The 6,828-nt window shown below is 41.0% G+C and overlaps 1 long non-coding RNA gene across 1 annotated transcript; it reads left to right on the top strand.

Annotated features, from left to right (window-relative positions):
* Positions 1-1,254: 1,254 nt before the first annotated feature.
* LOC311020140 lies at positions 1,255-4,668 on the top strand. Its single transcript, XR_014597873.1, has 3 exons — positions 1,255-1,411; positions 1,499-1,577; positions 4,295-4,668. It is a non-coding gene; the product is annotated as an uncharacterized lncRNA (long non-coding RNA).
* Positions 4,669-6,828: the final 2,160 nt, after the last annotated feature.

Below are 6,828 nucleotides of genomic sequence, written 5' to 3'. Positions count from 1 at the left end.
AAAGATTAATCAGACAAGCATGTGTTGGAGGGGATGTGGTGAAAACATAGCAACTCATTTACATATATTTTGGCAATGTCCATTGTTAGACAACTTTTGGAAATCAATTTTTGTGACTGTGAACAAAGCACTAGAAGTTGATCTGGTAAGAAACCCTCTGATAGCTATTCTTGGGATGAAACCAGATATCACTTTCAACAGGAAAAGGATATATATCCTACAAATATTACTAATAGCAGCAAAGAAAGCAATTACATTAAGATGGCTTAAGTAGGATCCCCCCACCAACGCTGAATGGGTAGCAATTATAAGAAATATTTACACAATGGAAAAAATCACATATATGTTACGATTACAGAAGGAAGCGTTTATAGAAAGATGGTTACCATTAATGGAGGTGGTGGGGGAACAAATGGATTGATAATTCAAAGAGTTCTTATTTATTCTATTTTTCTAGAGATAGGAGTTGGACCATAAGGGATACCCAGAGGTGCATGAGGAAGATATGTATGTGCTGATATAATTTAATTGATTAAGTGTATTTAGGCAAAGATAATTTATAACCCATGATTGTTTTATTATTTTACTTTTGATATGTAGATATTTTTGTGTGTTTGTTTGTTGTTGTTTCTTTTATTTGTTTATTATTATGTGTTTTTGATGTTTCAAAATGTGTATTTATTTATTTTTTTATGTAAACAAACTTATGCTGATTGTTTGTCTACTTAGACCACTTGTAAAATTAACTGGATGTATAAGTGGATGGGAGGAAATAATAAAAAAAAATGTGGAAAAAAAACCAAACTCAATAGTTTTAAAACATGCCTTCAGAACTCAATTTGAATCCCCATGAATAAATAATAATGAATAAAATAATAATAATAGAGAAATTAATACCACTCTCATATCTATCTGCGGGCTGCACGGTGGTGTAGTGGGTAGCACTCTCGCCTCACAGCAAGAGGGTCCCGGATTCGATGTCGGGTCGGCCCCGGGTTCCTTCTGTGTGGAGTTTGCATGTTCTCCCCGTGTTAGCGTGGGTTCTCTCCGGGTTCTCCGGCTTCCTCCCACAGTCCAATTACATGTGTAACCAGGTGTAAAAGAAACGCACAGTTAACTGAGTACAATAAAAGAAGAGAAACTGTTTATTTTATTTATCTTTATTTGTTTTGCATCGCCAAAGTGTCAGTTTTCCTACTGCATTTGAATGCACCGCTCAACTCGCATGGTCCCACGTGGGGTACCTAGTTCGGATCCCAGCCAGAGAAGCGAGGGCAGCTGCGTGCTAAGGAGAAGAGGAAAACAGGAGAAAAAACCGGAGTTTACCTGTGGAAAAGGAAAAAGAGAGAGTCGGAGCACTTACCCAGTGGAGGTCCGGAGCCAAGTGACTGAACGAAGGAGAGTTACGTCGGTAAGACGAGTCAATTATCCGATGAAAAAACAGCTTGTTGACGCTTACCGTCGTCGTCCATGCTAATGCTAGCTATGTGCCTAACAGGCTAACTGCTTGCCTTTCATCCGGAGAGCTGCTACGAAGTTCGGCATCGGCGTGCTTCACCTTGATACACAGAGCAACGGTGAGAAATGTGCTCTTTAGCTGCTCTGGTGCTATTTCCCTCTTTTTTTTCCGTGTGCTAAAAGAAAGCAGCGGTGATATTAGGGTTATCAGAGTAAATTGAAATGAATACGGGTAAAATACTTCTGAACAAATGCACATTGTGTTTATTATTTTATGCTGATGTGAATATTACGGAAGCGCATTGCATTCACTGGATAACAAAAACAATTAGACGCCTTATCTCGTAATTACGAGAAAAGATCTCGTAATTATGAGATCAGGTTCTCGTAATTATGAGAAAAAGATAAAAGATAGTCCTCTCTCAGTGGCAATGATGGCGCTATCGCAGTTAATCTGCTATTACCACCTTTTCGGCTTGAGATACTGAGACATTTTGAGGTTTCTGGAAATGAGGATGGTTTCAATATCAGTATGTCAACACTGCGCACGCATCTCAAGACGTTGGGATTCCTGATCTCATAATTACGAGATGTTTTCTCATAATTACGAGATCCTGATCTCATAATTACGAGATCATGATCTCATAATTACGAGATAAGGCGTCTAATTTTTTTTTATCTAGTGAATGCAATGCGCTTCCGTAGAATATAATTAAAGGGGAAGTGTTTTATTTTCCTTATGCCAATTTAAAGGGAGAAAAAAGAGTAATTTGGTATGTTGTGAATGTGATGAATGTAAAATAATATTTTATTTTGTACCATGCAATTTATTGAAGACATTTATGTTATTCCAACTGAGTTTAAAGCAACTAGAGGGTAATTTTTGGTGCAGATCTCGGACATGAATAGGCCTATAGTGTAAGAGTAAACTAAGCACAATTCTTTAATACCTCTGAGTCTAACTCAAAATGTGTACTGTTATGTTATTTGCACATGGTTCTGATATGTTAATGATAAATTATATTTTGTATGTTAATGGTTACTTACCACAAGTATTATTGAAACTGTTCACATGAACGGGTAAATGTGTGAGCACTTTAGTATTTAGTTCTCATAAATGATACACTTTAGGGCTGCAGCTATCGATTCTTTTTGTAATCGATTAATTTAGCACTTTATCGATCGATTAATCGAGGAATCGGATAAAAAAAAATTGCGTTTTTAAACAACCAAAACAAATAATGCATAACGAAAATGATGTGGCTGTAAAATGATCAAGCATTTCTAAAAAAAATAAACAGAGGTACCGTAGATGACCATTTAGTAGCCCGGGCGTTTAATATGCTAAATCGACTTGGAGCCCAGGCGTTTATAAGAACCAGGCGCGTATTTGCAACAGGCTACAATTTATTTTTGCAATGAGCAGCACCAGACCATCATGCAAAGAACTAGGAGCTCACCATAGCACCACTGGAACAAAACTACTTTTTCCCCCCGACGCATCTTTATTGACATCAGACAATAAATACAAAGACAGTTTGTCTGTGTTACCGCGACACAGGGAGCTGATCAGAGCAGTGTTATGAATGATAACGGAAGGGGGGATCGATCGCGGTAATTTCAACACTGTACATTAGCGCATTTATCTATATCCCTATATCCCTCAGTCTAGCGCGCCTGTGTTTGTGTGTCTGTGTGTGTGTGTGCGCGCGCGCCTGCATGCGAGAGAGAGAGAGAGCGCGAGAGGAGGGGCTGACTGACAGAAGAGGTGAGAGCCGGTGAAGTGCTGTTAAAAAAAAACTTTTGTTTTCTGTGCAAGACTATGGTAAACACTTAATCGCCCGGGCGTTTAATTGAACCGGCGTTTATTATGCAAAATGAGGTCGGACCCCCGGCGGCTATTAGAGCACAGGCGCGTATTTGCACGCGGGCGATTATTTGGTCATCTACGGTATTCATTCCAACTACAAAATTTGGCTCCAAAACTAAGCCCATTTATTAAGTGCCAGTGAGAATTTAACAACAATACAGTTAAATCAACTTGGATAAAACATGGATAACATTTAATTTACGTTTTGTTTTGCCAGCAATGGCCCTTTCCTCTCCCTGCCCTAAATATGTGTGTATATAGTGTATACTTCTTCTGTGCCATTTATGTATTTAGCTTTCTCTATCACTACAGTAACTGTTTGACCATTCTTTTCTCTGCTTTGAACTCCTCCGTCCGTTTGGGCAACTCACAGCCAAGCGTAAATCAGGCTTTCCGATTGGCTGTAAAAGCTGCTACGGGAGCGAATACGAGCGTCCGATGCATAAACGTAACTCTATACGTCACTCGCAAGATGGCGGATGAGAAGTGATCGATATACAACAAAACGGATAAATGCGCCACGGAGACGAGGAGACATCTAGTCACACATTTTACTACTTTACGCATTCGTTTTGTTGTCAGAAATAAATCGTTCACATGGGCAAGCAGGATACCGTTGTTTAGCCCCGATACTTTCCGCCATCGCGCCAACTAAATTCAGAATGAATGACCGTGTATGACGCGCTGGTGCTTCCTGAACAACGGTCCGTGTGGAACAATCGGATCCCTGCACATAGGCGCGTCATAGGAATTTAACGAGGCTTCGAGGCAGATGTTTTGCCTCGAGGAATTTTCATAATCGAGTTAATCGAGTAACTCGATGAATCGTTGCAGCCCTAATACAACTGAGACAGAGATTTGAGATTTGAATAGAGATGAAGATTTATGTCAGAATTAGATGTATTAGATTATCCCTAATGATGCATCTGAGAATGGATAGTGTTGAATGTATTGTGTTGTCTACAGGTCAGGTTTTTTAGGAGGACTGAAGAGTCTGAGGTTCAGGACAACTTCCTGCTGTAACAGATGGCGAGCCAACTACCCTGAAGAAAGATCAGCACCGAGGAGATATCCACGTACACACTCATTCACACACATAATACACTTACATTACACTACAAGGAGCCTTGGAATCAGGTGAACTTGCAAAAACTCTACAACAATAGAACCTGCAACAACTCCTTTTTTATTTTAAGGGCCCCAACGGACATTTTTGGTTTTAGTGTGCACACTACTTTTTTAATTTTCTTACTGTTTGGGTTAATATTTTGTATTCTGTACAAACCAGACAAATCATTTTGTCCACTGTAAAAAATATAAGAGTGGCTACTCAATTGTTACTCTTGCGTCTGCTTCATTATTGTTGCTCAGTACAGTGGCTCCTCTCGAATTTAGTTTCTTCTGATTCTGGTCCAGGTCTGCGGGGAGACGCAGGAGAGCAGGCGGCAGAGAGCCCCACAAGCTAGTAATGGAGCACGGAATCCAAAAAGGTACAGAGGTGAGCCACACGAGGAGTACAACCACGTATACTGAATCAACGATCTGGCAATAAGCGGAAGGGAATCCAGCAACTTTATAGCTGGGGCCTGTACTACGAAGCGAGTTCAACATACCAAGGGTATCTTTCAGAGATCCAGCTTAAGTAACCCTAACAAAGACAATCAGAGATAAGCGGTCACACGAAGCTGGTTATGAACTCGTTAAGTCAACCCAGGGTTTCCCTGTCGAGCTATGAGCGCGTGCACATGAAAGAGGCGACGTTTGCAGCATTTGACCAATCACAAACATGGATCAGTCTACGGCAGCGGAGCGGCGTATTTCACGTACGAGCAGTGAACCATAATCTAACAGAAATACGAAGAAGTTAAACATATAATGCAGGCAAAAGGCAACAGTTTCATAGCCAAATGCAGGAAGGACAGCTGGCAAAAACTCACCGACTGTGTGAATGAGTAAGTCGTATTAATAGTATTAGTAGTAGTATAATATTTCTGCCCCATCATAAGGACAATAGTACATCTGACTGATTGAATGGGCACGTTAACTGTAGTGATAGCTCAGTGGTATACCAGTTACCGCCCCATGTACCGAGACTCTCTGCAGCGTTCCCGGTTTCGAATACGCCCTGTGGCCGTCTTTTAAATCATGTCGTCGCTTTCTCTCGCCCCTTTAACTCTCACGATGTCCTTCCGCAATAAAAGGCCAAAAATATAACTTTAAAATAATGAACTTACATGTATTCTTATAACGTGGTTTATGACAATATGAGCCTAATTCTTTCAGCTGCAATCCCGGCTGTGTAAAACCAACAAATAAAGCAAATAAAATACACACAAAAACATAATTTAAAGTGGTAAGTAGGCTGTACACTGACACAGATAAGTCATTCCCTCCGATGAGAATCTGTATCTCTCATATAAAACATCGTCAGGGACAGACAAAAGGATTTTGCCGGTCTTTATGATGGGGCAGTCATATTATACAACTTGATACTATTAATACGACTTACGAATTCACAGTCGTGAGTTTTTGTCAGCTGTCCTTCCTGCATTTGGCAGATGAAACTGTTGCCTTTTGCCTGTATTATATGTTTTACTTCTTTGTATTTCTGTAAGATTATGGTTCGCTCCTCGTACGTGACGCCGCTCCACTGCCCGTAGACTGATCCATGTTTGCGATTGGTCAAATGCTGCAAATGCCGCCTCTTTCATGTGCACGCGCTCATAGCTCGACACACGTGTGTTCAGGTCCACACTCGGCGGCCACCTTGTGGAGAATTTTTTTTTTTTTTATCTTGGTCGCTTGATGTAAACTTCTGTACATTGTGGTGTAGGCCTTTTTATATGATGGGAGGTCTTGTTAATAGGCCTACATGAATACAAACATTGAATGATAATAGAAATATAATTAAAAAAAACAATGTCTACCTCTACGTGGAATATTATTCATTTCCCAATGTTGGCTTTATGGATATTTATGTATTTATTAGGGCTGTCAAGTTAACGCGTTAACGCAACATCCTCTTAACGCCGTTAATTTTTTTAACGCGCGATTAACGCTCGGTATTAAAAAAAAAAAAAACGCGCATTGTATGATTTATGGCCGTCGGTGGCACCTGTAGTCTTGATCCAGAGGGAAGGTGCGTGTCCACAGGCAGCGGTGTTTCCCCGCGTCCCATTCATTGTCTATAGGTACGTGTCCACAGGGGCGATTTTAAACGCGTGTGGACGCGCCGCTTCCCAGTATTGCAGGCTTGGTGGGCTGCCACTGGAGGATGATTGACAGGCGCTCTCCTTCAAACAACAGATTTTTGCGAGCGTTCGCGAGCGTTCCCGAGGCAGCGAGTCGAGCCCGGCGCCTCTGATTAACATAAAGTAGATTCGACTTCAAGGCAAATGAGGAGCGGCCAACTCGCGCGCCGTCTCTCGACATTCGCCGCTGCCTGTGGACACGCACCTTATGTGAAAAGCTGTTCACCTTCAAAAGACTGCCGGATGGTT

Source organism: Eutrigla gurnardus (genome assembly GCF_963514095.1).
Source record: "Eutrigla gurnardus genome assembly, chromosome: 10".
Taxonomy (NCBI): domain Eukaryota; kingdom Metazoa; phylum Chordata; class Actinopteri; order Perciformes; family Triglidae; genus Eutrigla; species Eutrigla gurnardus.
Note: the sequence above shows the minus strand (reverse complement) of the source record. Positions and strands in the feature narration are given on the sequence as shown.